The sequence below is a fragment of the Sapajus apella genome, unplaced genomic scaffold, assembly GCF_009761245.1.
Source record: "Sapajus apella isolate SASKATOON/1434 unplaced genomic scaffold, GSC_monkey_1.0 scaffold5, whole genome shotgun sequence".
Classification (NCBI taxonomy): Eukaryota; Metazoa; Chordata; class Mammalia; order Primates; family Cebidae; genus Sapajus; species Sapajus apella.
The window spans coordinates 53,822-77,478 of NW_022436945.1; the positions used below are offsets into that span (position 1 = coordinate 53,822).

General features: G+C 40.4%; 1 pseudogene; it reads left to right on the forward strand.

Annotated features, from left to right (window-relative positions):
- Positions 1-14,431: 14,431 nt before the first annotated feature.
- LOC116548799 lies at positions 14,432-14,938 on the forward strand (annotated as a pseudogene).
- Positions 14,939-23,657: the final 8,719 nt, after the last annotated feature.

Genomic DNA, 23,657 nt, shown 5'->3' on the forward strand with positions numbered 1-23,657 from the left:
GGAGCTAATCAAGATGCCATCCTTGCTTGGCTATTTTTCCCCAGTCCTGCTTCCCTGCTGTTTGCCCTCTCCTGAAAGCACTTCCTCAATCCACCACTTTTACCAAAATCCACGTCTTGGGCTCTGATTTTAGGAAACCTGTTTCAAGACAACCTACTCAAAACGGAAATAGAGACGTGGATGTTACAGATTCAAAATGATTTAAGAGTCATAGCAAACAAATGTATTAATAAGAGGCTCTTCTCTGGATCCTGATTCCAATAAGCCAACCATAAAAGTGCCTTTATGAAATAATTGGAAACCTGAAGTGCCAATTTGATAATATGCAACATGCAATTATTGGTGTATTTTAGTTACATTGAGCTTTTTTTTTTTTTTTTTTTTTTTTAGACAAAGCCTTTGTTTCCCCAGGCTGGAGTGTACAGTGGCACGATCTCAGCTCACTGCAACCCCCGCCTCCTGGGTTCAAGTGATTCTCCTGCCTTGGCCTTGGCCTCCCAAGTAGCTGGGACTACAGGTGCCCACCACCACGCCCAGCTAATTTTTGTATTTTAAGTAGAGACAGGATTTTGCCATGTCGGCCTGGCTGGTCTTGGACTCCCAGCCTCCCAAAGTGCTGGGGTTACAGGTGTGAGCCACCACACCCAGCTGTATTGTGCTTTTTTTAAAGTTCTAGTTTTTAAGATACGTAATAGCAACTTCAGAGGTAGAATAGTATAATTCTGGAGTTTGCCTTAAAATAACCCAACAGTGGGATTGGGTGGTAAGTGAGAGCAGAAGTGAAACAAGATGAAAGACATACATTGATAATTGTTGGAGCCAATGATGGATACTTGGGGGTTATGCCATTCTATCTGCTACTTTACATATAATTTTTAAAACTTTATTACAGAATTTTTTGTGCTGTTTTGATAATGAGTGGTGACCTTCCTGACAAATTAGCTGCAGCTGTTGTTAAAGAAGTTCTTAAGGCTCACTATTTCCCCTAAGAAAGAAGCTGGGAATTTTTCTTGATCAGTTACAGGTTTAGAGTAGAAGGTCTATGGGATTATGGGGAATAAAGTCACCTAGAACGCATTTGATAACTGCTTTTTGTTGTGTCTCCATTATTTGCTGATGGGGCTGTCATCTATTAAATAGCTGAGAGAATTGCCCCATAGGCTTCAACGCTTGACAAGATCGTTTTAGCAGGTGTAAGAATACAGCACTGCATAAGATCTCAGGGGCATCACCTCAGCATACACCGCGGAGAAAGAAGCACCTGCTCCCAGATGCCATCAGCTTCTCTGCTCTGGGTTATTTCAAGCAGAAAGAAAGGAAAAGGCATTGCTATTGCAGTGTTTGGGGCCACACGCGATCCCACAGGTGCAGTCACATTCTTGCAGGTTTAAACAGTGTTCATGAAAGTATCTTTTCCCGAAAATACAGGGGGTAATGGCTAGTCGAAATTGACATTAGAACACAGCGACAACATTGCAATAAATTTTCCCCAGCAGTCTCTGAGTATCATGACATAAACATTAATAAAGGATTCTAGTCTGATATGGTTTGTCTCTATATCCCCACCCAAATCTCAGGTCGAATTATAATTCCCACGAGTCAGCAGAGGGGCCTGGTGGGAGGCGATTGGATCATATAGGTGAATTTTCCCTTGCTGTTCTCATGATAGTTCTCACAAGATCTGATGGTTGAAAAATGTGTGGCACTTCCCCCTCTGGTTCATGCGCTCTCTCCCCTGCCACCATGTGAAGAAGGCACTTGCTTACCCCTCCTCACCTTCCACCATGGTTGTAAGTTGCCCGAGGCCTCCCAGTCATGCTTCCTGTTAAGCCTGTAGAACTGTGAATCAATTAAATCTCTTTGTAAATTACCCAGTCTCAGGTACTACTTTATGGAAGTGTGAGAATGGACTGATGCGTAATCCCAACACTGGAACTTCAGAAAAAGTCATAATCCTATAATCAATAAATGTGGTGTTACCTTGTCAAATCTAACTTCACAAAATGATATTAAGAACATTGACTAATTTTTTCTTTTATTATGTCTCCTTGAAAATAGATCATTCCCAGGTTTAGGTATGCCTCCCAGCAAATAAATTCTGTTTTCAGAACAGCATTCACTATTTGAAACCATTCAAGTTATCAGGTTAATTTTTAGAGGACCTTAAAAACCCAACCTTTATTAGAAATTTACAAAAAATCCCAAGACTTTTTATCCAGGGGTGTGCTAGTAAATGGCAGCTCTCTTTTAAAAAGTTCTGATTTGTAGTGTTTTCTGGTTTTCAAGACATAAATTCTCCCACCACGGCCTATCTGAAGCTGCCAATGTGACATCGCTGAACACAAAGCTGGAAAGAGAATAATTAAAGAGAAAATAATTTTCCACATCAGCATTCTAGAATATGTTTTTCTTGAGTCCTTACGGTCACATTGTGCATACTTGCCACATGGTTCCCTTAACAGTATAACAGTCAAATACTGTTCTTGTATCTGGGATTTTACAGCTTATAACTTCTCCCACCGGCCACCTAACTCCACCAGGTCCTTCAATATTTTTATCACACAATTGCATACGATGATTCTGCCTCTGTCCTGTGCTGGCAGTCATATCTGTTTCTACCACATTTTCTGTACTGTTGGGTTCATGTGCCTCATGGCTCACTCCAACCTCTCCTCTGCTCTTAAAATGTATCAGTTAAGTTTATCAGCTTACCTTTTAGATGTAAATCTAGCATTATTTGCTGAATGCATCTTTTTTTTAATACTCCTTTGATTTTGCTTTAACTCATGTTAAGCCCCAAAAGAGAGAATCTGGAGTATGTTTGAAAAACAAATCAGAATACAGTGCCCCAAAGCATCTACTGTTCAAACAAACCCTACTCCCAGGTGGAGTACAATTACGAAGCCTAATTTTTTTTTCTCTGATTCAACAGGCTTCTGTTCTCTGGAGGTAATTAATCATCTTAATTGTTAACTTTACCTTGATATAATTGTGAATGCAACACACATACACACACAGATAGTCAGAAGTCAATGTTTATGGTACACTGATTTTAATAGTCTTAAGTGTTATGGATTTATAAGTTCACAAGAAACTAGAAAATCATACATAGAAGTAATGTGGACTATGAACATTATTTTTTAGAAGTACTATCCTAGAAATTCCCAGAAAACTAAACTATCTCACTATTCTATTAGTCTGAGTTAATTAGGCTTTTTTTGTGTGTATTTGTTCTTTAATTGTACTTTAAGTTCTGGGGAACATGTACAGATCTTGCAGGATTGTTGCATAGGCACACACATGCCATGGTGGTTTGCTGCCTCCATCCCCCCAACACCTACATCAGGCATTTCTCTCAGCGTTATGCTTCCCCAACCTCCCCACCCCCTGCTGTCCCTCCCCTAGCTCCCCACCCCCCAACAGATCCCAGTGTGTGACGTTCCCCTCCCTGTGTCCATGTGTTCTCATTGTTCATCACCCGCCTATGAGTGAGAACATGTAGTGTTTGGTTTTCTGTTCATGTGTCAGTTTGCTGAGAATGTGCGTTTCCAGATTCATCCATGTCCCTACAAAGGACATGAACACATCATTTTTTATTGCTGCATAGTATTCCATGATGTATATGTGCCACATTTTCTTTGTCCAGTCCATGATTGATGGGCATTTGGGTTGGTTCCAGGTCTTTGCTATTGTAAACAGTTCTGCAGTGAACATACGTGTACATGTGTCTTTATAATAGAACAATTTATAACCCTTTGGGTATATACTCAGCAATGGGATTGCTGGGTCAAATGGAATTTCTATTTCAAGATCCTTGAGGAATCACCACTCTGTCTTCCACAATGGTTAAACTAATTTACACTCCCACCAACAGTGCAAAAGTGTTCCTATTTCTCCACATCCTCTCCAGCATCTGTTGTCTCCAGATTTTTTAATGAGCACCATTCTAACTGGCGTGAGATGGTATCTCAATGTGGTTTTGATTTGTATTTCTCTGATGACCAGTGAGGAGCATTTTTTAATGTTTGTTGGCCTCATGTATGTCTTCTTTTGAAAAGTGTCTGTTCATATCCTTTGCCCACTTTTGAATGAGTTTGTTTTTTTTCCTCATAAATCTGTTTTAGTTCTTTGTAGATTCTGGATATTAGGCCTTTGTCAGATGGGCAGATTGCAAAAAAGAAATTCCCATTCTGTTGGTTTCCAGTTCACTCTGATGATTGTTTCTTTTGCAGCACAAAAACTCTTAAGTTCAATTAGATCCCATTTGTCTATTTTGGCTTTTGTTTCCATTGCTTTTAGTGTTTTAATCATAAAGCCCTTGCCTATGCCTTTGTCCTGAATGGTTTTGCGCCTAGGTTTACTTCTAGGGTTTTTATGATGTTAGGTCTTATTTTTAAATCTTTAATCCATTTGGAGTTAATTTCAGTGTAACGTGTAAGAAAGGGGTCCAGTTTCAACTTTTGCACATGGTTAGCCAGTTTTCCCAACACCATTTATTAAACAGGGAATCCTTTCCCCGTTGCTTGTTTTTGCCTGGTTTGTCAAAGATGAGATGGTTGTAGATGTGTGGCACTTCTTCTGAGGCCTTTGTTCTGTTCCATTGGTCTATGTCTCTGTTTTGCTACCAGTACCATGCTGTTTTGATTACTGTAACCCTGTAGTATAGTTTGAAGTCAGGTAGCATAATGCTTCCAGCTTAGTTCATTTTGCTTAGAATTGTCTTGGCTATGTGTGCTCTCTTTTGGTTCCATGTGAAGTTTAAAGTGATTTTTTCCAGTTCTGTGAAGAAGGTCAAATAAAGAGTATTCAGTTAAGAAAAGAGGAAGTCAAATTGTCTCTATTTGCTGATTGTATATTTGGAAGACCCCAACATCTCAGCCCAAAATCTCCTTAAGCTGATAAGCAACTTCAGCTAAGTCTCAGGATACAAAATCAGTGTGCAGAAATCACAAGCATTCCTATACACCAATAGCAGACAAACAGCCAAATCATTAGCAAACTCCCATTCACAATTGCTACAAAGAGAATATAATACCTGGGAATACAGCTAACAAAGGATGTGAAGGACCTCTTCAAGGAGAACTACAAACCACTGCTCAAGTAAACAAGAGAGGACACAAACGATGGAAAAACATTCCATGCTCATGGTTAGGAATAATCAATTTGGCATTTTTGAAAAGAAAAAAAATACCCAATATTAAGGATTTGTCAGATAAATTTAACACACTCTCCTAGCAAAATTTTAAGGAAAATGGAAGAAGTTGTAGAGCCACATAGTTTGCACTATAGTATGAGTTTCCAAGAAAAAATAGAATATAATCAACCTAGTATCTAATAATTGAACATCTGTTCGCACTTAGATAATAAATGTTTAGGTTATAGTAAATTACCTGCTCTATGAGGCAAATGTTAGGATTTAGAGGCATGTCATATAGACATTGTTTAAAAAAAAAAAGCCAAAATCTTGCATGAAATAAAATCTAACATGTTGGGTTTGCATTTTCATTTCACCTGATAGAATCAGGGTGAATGTATATAGCTATCTTTGAAATCCCCAAATCAAGGCAATTTTAATTATCTAATGTTTTAATTGGATTATGTTATGTCAACTAGAATTAAAATGTAATTATTTTAAGTCATTTTACCTCATAATCTTCAAACCTTCTAAATTATGTTCAGAAGAGTTCCCTACAGGTCTTTTTAGGATCTCTAATACTGGATCTAATGCCAATTTTCATATTTTTGTTCTTCTGCAACTCAGTGGGGATGCTGAGGATTTTACACTTAAGTTAGATCTTTGCTTTTCTCGTGGAAATGCTTTAGAAAAAGAAACAAGGAATTTCAAGGCAATTCCATTAACTTGCATCAAGAGGGAAAAGAAGCTATGAAAAGCTTACAACTTGGAATAGTATTAATAGCATTATCAATGGAATATGAATCATGTAAATTTCACACCTAAAGCAATCTCAAAATAGGATTTAACTCTGACCAGCAGTGGACAGGTAGGTGAGGGAAGAAAGTATCTTAGAATGTAAATACTTTCTATCTTACAAAAATTTAAGTGAAGATAAATAAAATATCAAAAATTCTTAAGTGTTTGTTTTGAAACAATTTTTAAAATTTTAATAGAGGGTTCTTCCAATTTATAAACAAGCATTTCCTACAGGTAGACTGGTCCTTAAGTCCCAGGAAAACTTCTTTGGGAGCTGGAGAAGGCAATGGTTATAACAGCCTCTTACGTACAGTGCCCCCTGTCCCTTAAACATCATTGCTCCTTTTTTTAAAAATTAGGTTTTAAAAAATTAAGTTTTATACATATGGGGTACATAAGACATTTGATACAGGCATAAAATGGGGTATCCATCACCTGAAGCATTTATCATGCTGCATTTGGCAGTAGCATAATGGCCTGGGCCCATTATGGGTCAAGGGATCTAGATTTTTCCCTAGAATCAAAAATGTGGTAGAGCTTCCAGAGAAAAAGAAAACTCCTATAAGCAATAAGAGTTGATATCTTAGCTTCTAGGATAGAATGATAGAATTTATCCAATCTGAAGAATAGGGAAAAATACTGGAAAAAATGAAGAGCCTCAGGAACTTGTGGAACAATATTGAAAAAGCCAATATCTAGGTAGCAGGAGTCCTAAAGACAAAGAGCAGAGAATTGCAGGTAAAAATATTTGAAGAAATGACAGGAGAAACATTTTCAAATGTAGGGAAAGACATAAATGTCCAGATCTAAGAAGCTCAGCAAACCCTAAGTAAGATAAACACATGAAAATCATGGCGAGGCACACCTTAGACTGGTATCACAGGACTTAATTTCTCCCTGCTTTGTTTTTTCTGCTTGAATACACCTATTGTCATTAAACTAGTTTTAGAAGAGTTGTTTTGAGATAGTATAGCAACACAGAACATATAATGGGAGAGGGGGGGAAGGCTGGACAGGAGCATGGTCCAGTGGACAAGAATTTCTCATGTAGGAGGAAGATCGAGAAGCATCCCCATCATCTTTAATACTTCTTTAATTCACAGAAGTATAATTCACAGTGCTAACACTGAACTAGAAGCCAGAAGACATGGATTCTGGGTCAGCCACTGAGTTTCCTGTCACTAATGTGAAGTTAATTCACATCTCCCCTGGCACTCTGGATGACTTTCATAATATAGTGATACTATTTAAATTAGCTGACACTTTATAAAGTACTACCAGGAAGCACTGAGGGGTCATGGAGCAATTTAGAATTAAACAGGAAGTCCATAGGCTAGAATTTTATTTTGACTAATTGAACACTGCCATCTGCTGCACAGATCTGGGAAATAGCAGGTATTAGATCTCCAGGAGAAAGGAGATTCCTTCAAAATAACAAGTTTGCTTCCTTTATTTCTTGTCCCTTTGACTTCACTTTCCAAGTAAAAAGGCACAATACATCTAGTTCAATTCCTGTGAGGTAGCTGTAACACTTAAAACTGAAATGTCAACTCTAGGGTACATTTGACATTGAAAGAATAATTAGAAAATAACTTGGTTTTGAGGGGGTCATGATTAAGAAATGATATATTGGTTTCATTTATAGAATTATAGTGCATACAAATCAGCAACCAGTCAGCAAAGAAAACTGAAAACTCTATTTTTTGTTGTTGTTCTTTAAGTTCTGGGGTACATGTGCAGGATTGTCACATAGGTATGCACATGCCATGGTGGTTTCCTGCATCCATCCCCCCATCACTTACATTCGGTATTTCTCCTAATGCTATCCCTCCCCAATCTACCCACTCGCTGCTATCCCTCCCCTAGCCTCCTGCCCCCAACAGATCCCAGTGTGTGATGTTCCCCTCCTTGTGTCCATGTGTTCTCATTGTTCAACAGCCACTTATGAGTGAGAACGTGCGGTATTTGGTCTTCTGTTTTGTGTCAGTTTGCTGAGCATGATGGCTCTGTATTCTTTTGCCTTCAATCTGTTGTCTTCAAAACAAACAAAAAGCTTCTTGTGCCTTTCCCTCCCCTCTTTTCTTCCTTTATCTTTCTGCTTGTATGCACAAGGTAAGACTTATTTCATAAGAAACAAAATGCCACTGTTTTCTTAAGCCATAATGTGAAACCAATGACCCTGTGGCCACATGGCACAGAACACTGAATTTTGGTCCCATGGCTGAAATTTGAAGGTGACTAAAAGTAATGCCTGTGAAACATGATATCCGCCTGGGATGGCCATTTGATCTCTAAGAGGAATTTTGTATACTCCACAGAACTCCTACGTATAGTAAATTTTCAGTTTTAAATGTAGGCAAAAAGGCATTTTTTCCTAAGATTTTAAAACTAATTCTTATTTTTAAATGGTTTACCAAAATTTGTCAGTACATTTTACATGTAGAAACATTTTAAAAATCATTTTTAGCAAGCACTTTGGCATCTGGTCAGCTGTCTGCTCCTTTATTTTATCAAAATATTAAGAGTTTCTTTGAATAAAATAATTTCTCATAATTAAGCAGCAGAACGTCTATCTTTACAAAGTATGAGGGATGTCAGATGTTGACAAACTTATTCCTAATTTGGACAAAGTAAACTTAACAGATTCTTCTGATGAGCATATTTTATGAATCCTCCATTGTGCTCCACTCTATCACATGCGCATTTTTCATGTTAAGCTACAATTACTTAAACTCTTCCCCTATCCTTCTAAAGTAATTTTCCGAAGTTGGGAGTGTAGTCTTTTTGCTGTTAGGCTATGCATTAATCAAAGCTTTCTTTGCACCATGACTTTATAATGTCTAGTATACAATATTTCTACTTTTCACTCCTTTGCTTTACACAGTCACCTTGCCCTTCTTCCCACCACCTAAGAAAAAAGATGGTCATCCTAACAGGTGAAGTGTACAAGGTGTCCGTGTGTGTTGTGTAGCTTCAGAGTTAGATTGAAATTACCAGGCACAAATTTAGTCTTGTCATTTTGTTTACACATCGGGGAAAACAATTCAGTTTATTAAACGTTTCATGTAACTGCACTCAAGTTTTGCTAAGCTGGAAACTTGAACCTCTTCTGTGTAGTGACTTTATTTACAGTTTTCATAACCTGGAGATCAGAATGTTACTTTCTCATGATGTATGTAGTGTCTCATGACTGGAGTTTGCTTTATTTTATAGTATCTGTACTCCTTGTATTTTTCAAGAGCTATTTTGTAAACAGATGATGTGTTTCTCCATTGAAAATACAATTTAAAAAACAGCACACAAAAAGGTTAAAATAGCCTTGCATAGGCCACTCTGACTTACATGAAAGGATAGAACTGAACTTTAGAGGTCAGGTGGAATTTGAATAAGCGTCATCGTGAAATGAAGAAACAGTATAAGGATAACTAATAGGATCATAGTTAGCAGCTCTGGGGGAAACACTGGCCTGGAGTCAACCCTAAGCACGGCCACTTCCAGCTGTGCTGAGGGGAGGTCCCTGCATGAATAATATTGGGATAATAATGGTGGCAACCACTTAGATTGTTGTGAGATTTAGCAAAAGGGGTTATGTCTTGTTTTTAGGACACTTCCTGTTAGTAAGTTTATAACAAATATTAGCTGCTACTGGCATAACTCAGACTGGGAAGAAATAAAGGAAATTGATTAAAAATTCACTAGCACCTTTGGAATAAAGTCCATAGTAGCCCCATTCTCCCAGATAGATTTGGAAGAAGGAAGTGAAAGGAGCCAGGTGATGAGATTTTTCAACTTCAGCAGGATGTAAACACAGAATGACAATAACAGTAACAGCTACCTTTCAATGAGACTTTACTGTGCACCAGGTGTAGCTCTGGTGTTACATGTATTAACTCATTTAATCTTTATATCAACTCCATGAGGTGGGAACTTTTAACATTCCTACTTTACAGATGAGGAAACGGGCATAAAGAGGGACTGAGTGTATTCAAGGCCATGTGGCCAATGAATGACATAGCTAGTGTGACAGTTCATTGTCGAGGCTAGGAGATGCCCAGGTGGCCAGTTGGATGTTACCTGTAAGGTTTTTCTGGAGGAGATTAGCATTTGAATCAGTAGACTGAATAAAGATCATCCTCACTAATGTGGGTTGGCATTATCTAATTTCATGAGGGCTAGAATAGAACAAAAAGTGGAAAAGCAAATTTGCTTTCTTTTTGTGTTGGTCATTGGTTCCCTTGTTCAGTCATTGGCTCCATTGGTTCTTAGGCTTTTGAACCTAGACTGAATTACCGCCGGCTTTCCTGGGGCTCCGGGCTGCAGGTGGCAGATCATGGGACTTTTTGGTCTCTGTAATTGTGAGTCAGTTTCTTATAATCTTCCTGTATATGTATTCATATATCTCTTATTCATCTACCTATATTCTATTGGTTCTGCTGCTCTGGGGAACCCTAACTAACATGACTGGAATGTAAATCCATGGGATCTTGCCTCACATTTTCAGTGCTTACTTGCTATATGAACCATAGAAAACCAAACCTATCTTCTTTTAGGGGTAGTGGGGGCAGGGAGCTGTAACTATATTATGACAGTTCTTTGCATGTTAAACTCTATGCCAAATTTGTGCAGAATCTGGCAACACACAGTGCAGCAGTGAGGATGACCACTGTCACTCTTGTTGCCATCTTGGTTTTGGTGGGTTTTGGCCAACGTCTTTACTGCAACCTGTTTTATCAGCAAGGTCTTTATGACCTGCACCTTGTGCTGACCTCTTGTCTCACCCTGTGACTTAGAATGCCTTAATTTTAACTGTCTGGGGATGCAACTCAGTAGGTCTCAGCCTTATTTAACCCAGTTCCTATTCAAGATGGAGTTGTTCTGGTTTAAATGCCTCTGACAAAACTTTGCCTCAATGTTGCTTGTTTGCCTCAAAACTGTGTGTACAGAAGCCACTCCGAATTTGGGTTTCCAGATTTAGCAAATAAAAATAAGATGCTCGGCTGGGCATGGTGGCTCATAACTGTAATCCCAGCACTTTGGGAGGCCTAGGCAGTCAGATCATGAGGTCAGGAGTTTGAGACCAGTTTGACCAACATGGGGAAACCTTGTCTCTCCTAAAAATACAAAAATTAGCCAGGCGTGGTGGCATGCACCTGTAATTCCATCTACTCAGGAAGTTGAGGCAGGAGAATCAGTTGAACCAAGGAGGTGGAGGTTGCAGTGAGCCGAGATCGCACCACTGCACTCCAGCCTAGGAGAATGAGACTCTGTCTCAAAAAAATTAAATTAAAATTAAAAATGCAGACGCTCAGGTAAGCCTAAACTTCAAATAAAGGATGAAGTTTTTGTTTGATAGGCCACGTGTCATCCAGCATTTAGAATATACTTATTTAGAACATACTAAAAACAGTGGTTGCTCTGAAATTCAGATTTAACATCCAGTGTTTATCTTGCAGCCCTACCTTGACTACACCCAATAAATGTGGTATGTTGCTAAAACTGCCAGATACACTTCCTACTGAACAGAGCCAAGTGCCATGCTTCTTAAGAGAAGCAGACAACGGGCCTCAAGATGTGACAGCTGACAGTGAGCTGGGGGCCGGAATGTCTCAGTTGCTTGAGAGAGTTCAGAATTAAAGTCAGCTGTGGGGAGAATTCCAAGCTTTTCAGAGTGTCAGTCCAATGTGGTGGTCAAAAATAAGACTTAAGTGAGTTTATTTCAAGGTATGCTAAGGCTTGGGAAAAGTGGCTCACCCTTCCTGATGCAAGTATGGGGATGAGTGAATTAGAGATGTCTTCCAGGGCTTCACCCCTTCACCACCACCTGGGGATTTCCCTTACCTGGCCTTTGTTCTATTCTTACTTGATTTACTCTCATTTTGAGAAGCACATAGTTGAGTAATTTCCTAGGGAGCTCAGATATGCCCTCTGGCCAAGATTGACAGATAGCCCAGGAGGCTGTTCTAGCACCAGGCAGCTTTGTGCTAAGAAGAATGGTAGGTTTTAGGAATAGGGGGGTCTGGTGGTGGCATAAACTGTCAGAGGCAAGGTAGACACATGTAGAAATAGGCAGCAAGGCTAGAATCACAACCAGAAGGTCTCACCTGTAGGAATCCATAGTGATAGATAATACACCACCAAGTTGCTAGGGGCAAGGTCGATGGGCAGCCAACAAAAACTACTAATAGATTCATTAATACTGAGACTGACTTCAGCCTTCCCAGTGGAAAACCATGATTCTTAGTTTCCAGAACTGAGCCACTGATTAAACAGAAGCCTGAATTTCCTTGAGGAAAGATCCTGCAATGGGACAGCAAGTATATTCACAAGTTATTTTCCCAGTCCTTCCTCATAGGAACTTACAGTCTTTAATCAACTTAGCTGTGCACTGGGGGAAGGGAAACACCCATATCTTTCAAGGGCAGTTGGATATAGGGTCTAAGAGGATGTTAAAACTATGAGGTCTAAACCAGGAAGAAGCCGAAACCCTGAACAGACCCATAACAAGGTCTGAAGTTGAGGCAGCAATTAAGAGCTTACCACCCAAAAAAAGTCCAGGTCCAGACGGGTTCACAGCTGAATTCTACCAGGCATACAAAGAGGAGCTGGTACCATTACTTCTGAAACTATTCCAAACAATACAAAAAGAGGGAATTCTTCCCAAATCATTTTTTGAGACCAACATCATCCTGATTCCAAAACCCGGCAAAGACTCAACAAGAAAAGAAAACTTCAGGCCAATATCCACGATGAACATAGATGCAAAAATCTTCAATAAAATATTGACAAGCCAATTGCAACAGCACATCAAAAAGCTTATCCACCATGATCAAGTAGGCTTCATCCCAGGGATGCAAGGCTGGTTCAACATACACAAGTCTATAAACGTAATTCACCACATAAACAGAACCAAAGACAAAAACCACATGATTATCTCAATTGATGCAGAGAAGGCCTTTGACAAAATTCAACAGCCCTTTATGCTAAAAACCCTCAATAAACTAGGTATTGATGGAACGTATCTCAAAATAATAAAAGCTATTTATGACAAACCAACAGCCAATATCATACTGAATGGGCAAAAACTGGAAGCATTCCCCTTGAAATGTGGCACCAGACAAGGATGCCCTCTCTCACCACTGCTATTCAATATAGTATTAGAAGTTCTAGCCAGAGCAATCAGGCAAGAAAAAGAAATAAAGGGTATTCAAATAGGAAAGGAGGAAGTCAAATTGTCTCTATTTGCAGACGACATGATTGTATATCTAGAAGACCCCATCGTCTCAGCCCCAAATCTCCTGAAACTGATAAGCAAGTTCAGCAAAGTCTCAGGATACAATATCAATGTGCAAAAATCACATGCATTCCTATACACCAATAACAGACTTAAAGAGAGCCAAATCAAGAACAAACTTCTGTTCACAATTGCCACAAAGAGAATAAAATACCTAGGAATACAACTAACAAGGAACGTAAAGGACCTCTTCAAGGAGAACTATAAGCCACTGCTCAACGAAACAAGAGAGGACACAAACAGATGGAGAAACATTCCATGTTCATGGTTAGGAAGAATCAATATCGTGAAAATGGCCATACTGCCCAAAGTAATTTACAGATTCAATGCTATCCCCATCAAGCTACCAATGACTATCTTCACAGAACTGGAAAAAACCACCTTAAACTTCATATGGAACCAAAAGAGAGCCCAGGCCGCATAGCCAAGTCAATTCTAAGCAAAAAGAACAAAGCAGGAGGCATCACACTACCAGACTTCAAACTATACTACAAGGCTACAGAATTCAAAACCGCATGGTACTGGTACCAAAACAGAGATATAGACCAATGGAACAGAACAGAGGTCTCGTAGGCAACACAACATATCTACAACCATCTGATCTTTGACAAACCAGACAAAAACAAGCAATGGGGAAAGGATTCCCTGTTCAATAAATGGTGTTGGGAAAGCTGGCTAGCCATGTGCAGAAAGCAGAAACTGGACCCCTTCCTGACACCTTACACTAAAATTAACTCCAGATGGATTAAAGACTTAAACATAAGACCTAACACCATAAAAACCCTAGAAGAAAATCTAGGCAGAACCATTCAGGACATAGGTGTAGGCAAGGACTTCATGACCAAAACACCAAAAGCATTGACAACAAAAGCCAGAATAGACAAATGGGACCTAATCAAACTCTTTTCTTTAACTGCATGGAGGTCTGTGCGGAAATGGCATTGACTTTACTAGGCTAATAAAGATACGTTTTACCACCTTTCATCTTTCTCTGCTACCCTCATTTCTAAAGTGGAGATAAATAATAGCACCCAAATGAGGTGAATAAACGTAAAGCAATTGAAAAAAGGAGGTGGGCGGGGCCCGGAGCGGGGTGTGGGGCGGGCATGCGACTGCGGGCGCGGAGAGAGGTTGGCAGATGCTGGGGGCTGCGTGTGCCTGCTCTGTCTGCCCCGCTCAGGGAGGCGGAGGCTATTCGCTGGAGGAAAATGGGGGACTACCAGGCTGCGAAGGAGACTGCCTTTGTTGTTGGTGAAGTGTGAGCAGCATTGTAAAAGAGGCTAAGGAAAGCACAATTTGTGGTAACGCTTATCAACACAACAAAGTGAACCAGTAGGCCATAAATGCAGAACAAACTTTAAGCCAACTCGGCAAGCTGGGAAAACCATTTAAGTACATAAATACATTGTGACCTGTGTAGTTAACGCAAAAGAGTGGAGCTGGATTACACTCGGCAAGTTCCTGTTTCTGGGACAGCTCTCCTGATGGGAGGTGCACTGCGCGCGCGATGGGAGAGTAAGACCGTTTACTGCATCCTCAGCTCCTTCGGACCATTTGACCTCCCAGTCCATCCTACAACCTTTCTGCTTTTGTTTCTAGTTCATCTTCTAACCACTAGCAGTGAAATTAGTGAACTCCTTTCTCATTCTTTAAGTGCGTTTTGTGGCACTCTCAAAACGCAGAGGAAAAATTCAAGTGACTGCTCTGTGAGGTGAACTCCACCGAAGTCAGATGAGCATCCCCCCAGGTCACCTGCAGCCTGCGTTGCCACGTGTCTTCACTCTGAATATTTCTTTTCAAGGCGCTAAAATCTGAAATCTGCTAGTGTGAAACTTGCTTTGAAATGATTCAAATACACTAATTTTTCATACTTTATACTGTTAGAATAAAATATTCAAATATTAATAAAATGAGTTGATTACTTTTGTGCTCTTTCCACAAAAGCTGTTTTCAAAAACTGTTAAACACTTATCCAGAGTTTTCCAGTACCTAAGCTAGATTTAACTTCATGGGGGTCTGTGTGGAAATGGTACCCTCTTCACTAGGCTAGTAAAGATATGTTTTACAGCCTTGTAAATTTTGCTGAAAGATCCATTTCCAAAGGTGCCTTCCTTTGCCATTCAAAGGATCTGAAGCCATATATGTTAAACATAAAAGAGGAGACCATTTTCCCCGAGACGACATAAAATTATTAGCACCTGTATTAGTCAACTGTGGCTCAGAAGCTCAAGTTTAACTGTACAAATGTCCAATGAAGCTCCATAATAGCTGTGCTGCCATATGGTAAATTATTTGTCCTATATTAAATGATAATACAGAGAAATCCATAGCAAGCTTCCTTTTGAACTTCGTAATGAGAGGGAAAAAGGAGGATAGTGAGAAGTATTTTCAATAAATTTTCATTTTCCTTCCTTCACTAGATGTTAACATTCTGTCCCCTTCAGATCCTTTTTCACTATTCTCTGTACATCCTCCCAACAGACATGCATTTTCTCCCATGGCTCACATTTACCTCTTTTCTTCCCAGGATTGTAGTTGAGCTACTGGATCTGCCTTTGTTGCCTATACCACAAAGCACACAAAGAGCTGTAGGTGCTAAAGTGTAAGCCCCTTGCAGCAGAACTAAGGCACCTCAGATTCTAGGCTTCAAAACTGGATGAGCTCTAAGATGCTCTGAGTAAATTCTCACCTCTGAGGATCAGGCTGTAGCCACACTCGAGAGGACTCTGACATCACACTCCCCTGACTTCTGCCCCTGCCTTGTTGTTCTTTCCCAGTTTTGTTTGGAAGCACATCTTTAATGAACCACTTACACACACATCTTCATCACAGGCTCTGATTCAGGAAACCCAAACCAAGATCTTCCTAAGCTCATTCTCCCCTGAGTGCTCAGCAGATGTGGATTCTCACACCTAAGGCCCTCTCTCCTCCTCCTCTTGGACATGGCGATGAGTTAGGAGGTAGGAAGGCAACAGAGCCCTGGTTTTCTGTGCAGTTGCCAGTTGCCGACGTCGTCAAATCCACATCTCATATTCCCTGTGCTTGTAAGTGATAGTCTAATAACTACAAATTTTATTTTTGAAGGAATATTTACAAGAGGAGGAAACCTTACTAGCCAAAAAATGTATAGGTGATCTCAAGGCCAGAAGCCTTTCTTTCAGGCACTTAATAGGATTTTTACAGACAGAGGCTTCCTGAGACAGTCATGCTCTGGGAATCAAGAGACCTAAGGTCTAGACCTAATTCTATCAAGGCCTTATGATATGAGTTGGAGGCCCACGGAATATAAATGACTAATTTCCATGTCTGCAAAGTGAGGGTACTTGGACTCATACACTTTCGAGAATTCAAAGAATAGAAATTCTTCCCATAAAAAAATTCATTGTACACAAACATAATTTTGCATTCAATTTCAAGGGTTTCCAAATAGATCTCGCTGAAGTCCACCACTGGATCCTTTACTAGATGGTTTCTAATTATCTTAGTGCTCACATTCTACATTTCTGTTTTCTCAAGCCTATAACTGAGACCCATGTAATCAAGGACAGATTGAGAATCCTTGAGTAAGTATAAATTCTTCTGAAGCAAGAGGATCAGAACTGTTTTTAATTTGGTTTCTTTGTGGAGCAAAGACGCTATTTACTGCCAAGAAGAAAATATGTGTTTTAAAAATAAATCCTCCCACGTGCTAGGAGAAAGCATCTTGGAACAGGGTACATCTTAGATCCTTGGTGGGGAATCTCTCATCTTTCTAATAGAATGGAGTTGGAGTCTCACAAAATATTCCAATCCCAGCTCAACCACTTAGCAGATTTGTTTGATGATGAGCAAGAATAATAGCTCAGATTCAAAGTAATTTTACTGTTAAAACAGGAAAAAGAATCCTCATGCCCTCTTTATAGGGATGTACTGGTAATGAAGTTAAATGAAACAATGCTCATGCATTCTTTGACACATGATTCCTCTCCTCCTCTGTTTTCTCTCTAGTTTCTGTTCCTCTTCCTGTCTTAAAGAGTGGTATTCTCTGAATTCTTTCATCCTTGGCTCAATCTTATCTATACTCTCCTTCAGTTTTAACTTCAAGGATGGCTGATGACTTCCAAGTGTTTACCTTCAACCTTGTCTTCTCCCTCTACATTCCGCAGTCATATAATCAGATGGGATGTTTTCCCATGGAGTGGGTTTCTGTTGCTTTGGCCTGTTCACTAGACAAATCTATTTTGGTAATGGGACTGCTCGCTCTTTCAGAGCCTTCCCTGACTCTACTTCCTCCCACCAGCAGGAAGGACACATAATCCAGAATCGCTGATCGCTGTTCATATTCTTTCTTCCCATCCACTCAGTGATTTTCCAGGGGGCAGATATATGAGCCAAGTGGGAACTGTTCAAGTTTCTTCCCAAGAGTTGATGTGGTTGCTAAAAGCCAAGCCTCTTCAGCTGTGATGATGATTGATCGGAAAATAAAGCCTGTCAATTGTTATCACCACCATAGTGAGCCCAAGGGTGCTGCAAAAGGAAATTCCAGCTGAGAGAATGGAAGAAAAATTCTGATTGTGGTTGAGTCCCAGAACCAGCTGTGATAGGTATAACCATGAGCCATATCAAAACCAAGTCAAACGAGCTGACATAATTTATGTAACAAATTTACAGAAATTAGCTTATGTAATTAGGAATCTATTGTGTTATCTGAACTCAAACAGTTCTCCTTCTCTTTTTCCAGTTGGAGGCACTAACATTCACTTAGTCATTCCAACAAAGACCTGGAGTCACCCTTAACTCTTCTTCCTCCTCCTCCTCCTCTTCCTTTGTGCCTACACCCATTATATCTACCAGTCCTACTGTTCTTCAGTATTTCTCAAATGGTCTCACTCTCCTCCATCTGAGCTCCCACTGTCCTAATTCAGACACCCTCTTTCCTGGTTACCATTAGATCTTACTAGTCTTTTTGTCTCTGATCTTGTTCCTCTCATGTTACTGCGGTGTGAGACCAAAGAGAATGAATTTACATAAAACACATCTGGCCATGGCATTTAACTGCTTAAACCTCTTCTGAGATCCTGTTGCCCCAGGATAACATCCAACCTCTTCACATGGTACATAAGAGGTTTCATGTGGCCAGGCTTGCTGGCTCACATCTGTAATACCAGCACTGTGGGAGGCCAAGGTGGGTGAATCACCTGAGGTCAGTAATTCGAGACAAGCCTGGCCAACATGGTGAAACTCCATCTCTACTAAAAATACAAAAATTAGCCAGGTGTGGTGGTGGGTGCCTATAAGTCCAGCTATTTGGGAAGCTAAAACAGGAGAATCACTTGAACCCAGGAGGTAGAGGTTGCAATGAGCCAAGATTGCACCATTGCACTCCAGCCTGGGCAACAAGAGTGAAACTCCATCTCAAAAAAGGCCTCGGAAGCAACACTACACATCTACAAGGATCTGATTTTTGACAACAGACAAAAGCAATGGGGAAAGGATTCCCTGTTTAATAAATGGTATTGGGAAAACTGGCTAGCCATATGTAGGAAGCTGAAACTGGACCCCTTCCTTACATGTTATAAAAAATTCACTACAGGTGGATTAAAGATTTAAACATAAGAACAAACACCATAAAAACTCTAGAAGAAAACTTAGGCCCAACCATTCAGGACATAGGCATAGGCAAGAACTTCATGACTAAAACACCAAAAGCAACAGCAACAAAAGCCAAAATAGACAAATGGGATCTAATTAAGAGCTTCTACACAGCAGAAAAACAATCATTAAAGTGAATTGGCAACTAACATAATGGGAAAAAACTTTTGCAATCTACCCATCTGACAAAGGGCTAATGTCCAGAATCTACAAAGAACTAAAGCAGATTTACAAGAAAAACACAAACTCATTCAAAAGTAAGCGAAGGATATGAACAGACACTTTTCAAAAGAAGACATTTATGCAGCCAAGAAACATGAAAAAATGCTCATTATCACTGGTCACTAGAGAAATGCAAATCAAAACCACATTGAGATACCATCTCACACCAATTAGAATCATTAAAAAATCTGGAGACAACAGATGCTGGAGAGGATGTGGAGAAAAAGGAACACTTTAACACTGTTGGTGGGAGTGTAAATTAGTTCAACCATTGTGGAAGACAGTGTGGTGATTCCTCAAGGATCTAGAACCAGAAATACCATTTGACTCAGCAATCCCATTACTATGTATATACCCAAAGGATTATAAACCATTCTATTATAAAGACACATGCACACACATGTTCATTGCACCACTGTTTATGATAGCAAAGACCTGGACCCAACCCAAATGCCCATCAATGAAAGACTGGACAAAGAAAATGTGGCACATAAACACCATGGAATACTATGCAGCCATAGAAAATGACAAGTTTGTGTCCTTTGTAGAGACATGGATGAATTTGGAAACCCTCCTTCTCAGCAGACTGACACAAGAACAGAAAACCAAGCACTGCATGTTTTCACTCATAGGCGGCTGATGAACAATGAGAACACTTGGGTACAGGAAAGGGAACAACACTCACTGGGCTGGGGGTGGTGGGTGGAGGGCCGGGGAGGGGGGAGGGACAGCAAGGAGGGGGAGGATAGGGAGGGCTAACACTGGGAGAAATGCCTGATGTAGGCGGCGGGGGTGGAGACAGCAAATGACCATGGCATGTATGTACCTATGCAACAATCCTACAGGATGCAGGATGTGCACATGTACCCCAGAGCCTAAAGTACAAAAAAATAAAAAGTTTCATGTAATCTTGAGCTGCTCTGTGCTTCCCCCATTACCATCTGGAAACAGCACTCTTTGTAGTCATTACCCTCTGATGATATACTGTCACCCACATTTGGTGCCTTTCCTCATCACTTTGGGAGAACAGTGTAGCTTGTCTCTATCAAAAATGAGGCTTTAGAATTATATTGACCTGAGTTCAAATCCTCATTCTGATGTGTACCATCCACTGTTTGGGCAAGCTGCTTAACTTTTACAGCCTTATTGTTACATTTGAAAAACAGGGACGCTGATAGTAGTGGTTGCATTGAGCACGGTGTCATCAGAGTTAACACTGCATGGAAAGCACTTAAGACAACATCAGAAGGCAGCAAGTCCTGACAGACGTTGACATTTTTTTGTTTGTATTTCCTTTACCTAGAGTGCTCTTATTGCTGACTTTGTCCCACTATTCATTTTGCTGGATCACTGCTGCACAACCTCTGACTTGGCTCAGATATCTTCTTTTCCAGAAGGCATCCTTGGTTTGAGGAGTCTGCATCTCTTACCCTAGGTTCATCGACCTCATTGCTCTTAGCGTATGTATTAGACTTACCTTCTCATCTATTCTGAGTTCCTTGAGGGCCATGTTATCGTCTTTGCATCTCCAGTTCCTAACAATTTTTGGATTGAATTGAATAGAAATGTTATCTTCCTCCTTAGCCTATGGCAGGGAGCATGAGAGAACTAAACAGCAACGATGTTAATTTCCTTGGATTGTTTTACATGCTGTTTTTCATTTATTTTTCTCAGTACACATAATTTAAAGCCATCCTACCTGTCTGCTTTTGTCCCGTTAGTCTCTGACAGGTGAGATATTGGGAGAGACAGGATGTGTGAATACAAACAAATAGTAACAACTTGACATTCTCTTTTCCTTCCAAGAAAAGCGGCTCCTTTCCTGTTTTTCACTGCCTTGGAATGATGGATTGTGAAAATCAAAACAACATCTCCTTTTATTACAGCACATTCACTAGGCCCAACCAAAGATTCATAGCTTTCTGTAAAAAAAAAAAAAGTCAGTCTAGGGGAATGTTAAATACTCAGTTTTTACTATCCTTTCTGCTCATCACCCCTACCTCAATCCTGTAGGAATAGACGGTCAACACGTGGTGCTTAGGTAGTTACCAAGTCTGGGAATTGCTAAGTCAGAACCAGATGCCCAGGAGAAAATGCTGGTTAGCTTAGTTTGTTTCATGAATCAGACTTCTGAAAGCGACTTGGTTCTTATTTTATCTTTTAAATATGGGGTCTTACTCTATTGCCCAGGCTGTCAGCAAACTCCTGGGCTCAAGTGATTCTTCCACCTCAACCTCCTGAACAGCTGGAATTACAGGTGTGAGCCACTGCACCTGGCTAGCTTGGTTTATATGAAAACACGGTGAGTTTGGAAATAGTTGAATCCATTTGTCCTTTTTATAGGTAGAGAAACCAGGACTTAAGAAGTTTAACATTCACTAGCTGGGTGATCCTGGGGAGATTATTTTCCTTAACAGTTTTGTGCGTGTACACCTAGTAACTGAAAAGACTTGTCCAAACGTGTCACTGTCCAGTTCCCCTTTTAGGTTGTATTTCCCCTAAAGGAGACATCCTGTTACTCTTACCCACATTCCTCACATTTTTACATAGAGAAGGGACGGACATTCTGTTCTGCTCTCCAGAAGTATATGAGGAGCACTTTCAACTCTCTTCCTTACGAACTTTGCTGTGACTCAGAAGAAGAGTAGAGGGGTACCACCTTGTTAGGATAATGAGCCGAGCCTGTGTGGCTGATCACCATGGTAATCATTCTTTCCTAGGCTACCCCAGCCCACAGGATGTGTGTTGTGTCCTGCTCCCTCTTGTGGGGCACTGGCAGGGCCCAGCTGACCCTGTAAAGAAGGCTGGGATGTCCTGCAGGGTCCGTGACTGGGTGGCAGGTGTCTGTATCATGTGAAATCTCAAGAGGCTTGTTAGGACCACATGTATCAACTGTGTTCTCCAATCTAGTTGCCAGGAATGAAATTAAGGTGTTTAACTCCATCTGACTTCTGTGTTATTCCTTGGTTGATTTCCTAATTTAGGAATAGACACAAAAGTTGAAGGTGCTAGGCCCATTGCTCATGCCTATAATGCCAGCACTTGGAGAAGCTGAGGTGACAGGATCACTTGAGCCCAGGAGGTCCAGACCAGCCTAGACAACATAGTGTAGACCCCATCTACACACACACAAACACACACAAAATTGACCAGCCATGGTGGTGCATGTCTGTAGTCCCAGCTACTCAAAAGGCTGAGGTGGGAGGATTGTTGAGCCCAGGAAGTTGAGGCTATAGTAAGCCATGATCACAACACAGCATTCTAGCCTGGGTGACAGAACACGAGTTTAAAAAAAAAAATAGTTAAAGGCTAATGTATTAGTCCATTCTCATGCTGCTATGAAGAACTATAAAGAAATACCTTAGACTGGCTAATTTATAAAGGAAAGGAATCTAATTGACTCACAGTTCTGCAGGGCTGTGGAGGCTTCAGGAAACTTACAATCATGGCAGAAGGGGACAAAAACACATCCTTCTTCACATGGCAGCAGCAAGGAGAAGTGCAGAGAGAAGGTGGGAGAAGCTTATAAAACCATCAGCTCTCATAAGAACTCACTATTAGGAGAATAGCATAGAGGTAACCCTCCCGTGATTCAATTACCTCTGACTGGGCCCCTCTTACGACACATGAAGATTATGGGAACTACAATTCAAGATGAGATTTGGGTGAGGAAAACCATATCAGCTAACTAATATTAATGTCTTGTAAGATCTTGATCCATTGGCCAGATGTGTCGAGAGCCAAATTCTGGTGGCTGGGAACAAAACTAATAAGGAGCCAGATTAAGTCTTTGGGCCTTGCCAGGGCCCAGAACCTCAAATTTTAGTACAAGAGCAGTTGGTGGATCATGGAAGCATCTTTCTTCATTGCTCATAATGAACAGCTGTTTCTACTTGGTCAGGCTGATTAGGACTTAGAAAGCAGGGCCCTGTGATGCTCCAGCACTGACCTGAACTGACTCGGGTATGTAGCCATTCCCTTGGCAAAGGACGGCTTGGGGGAAGATAACGGGAAAAGCATGTTTGAGCTTTGGTTAAGGCTCCATTCCAAATAGGCAAACCTTTCCAGTGTGACTGACTTGACCTTGGTGGCTGTTCCTATTTTTCTTGTTTCCTAGCCAAGTCTGTAGGCCAGGACTTTAATCTGGAAAGACAGCTGTATTTCTTGTGGGGCTCAAGGCATTCCTGTAGGCTTCTTGCTAGTCATATGAAGTTAGCCTCAGACCACCTGCCTCAAAATCAGTTCCTACTTGTGCTATTTACAATAGCACCCAGAGCCAAGTTACATAGCTAAGAAAGTAACAGGCAAACAAAATGCAAAAACTTTGTTTAGATCTTAATTCAAACAATACATTTTGAGACAATTCGGGATATTTAAATACAGATTGGGTGTTAGACAATACCAAAGAGTTCTTAATTTGGGGGGTATAATGTTTTGATTTACATAAGAAAAATATCTTTTTCAAAGGGCTAGCTATGGAATTATGTAGCAATCACCTGTTTGCTATTAATATTAAGAAAAAATTGCTTTGGGTATCAATTCTCTAAATCAACGTCAAATATTAGGAGGCCCACTAGGACC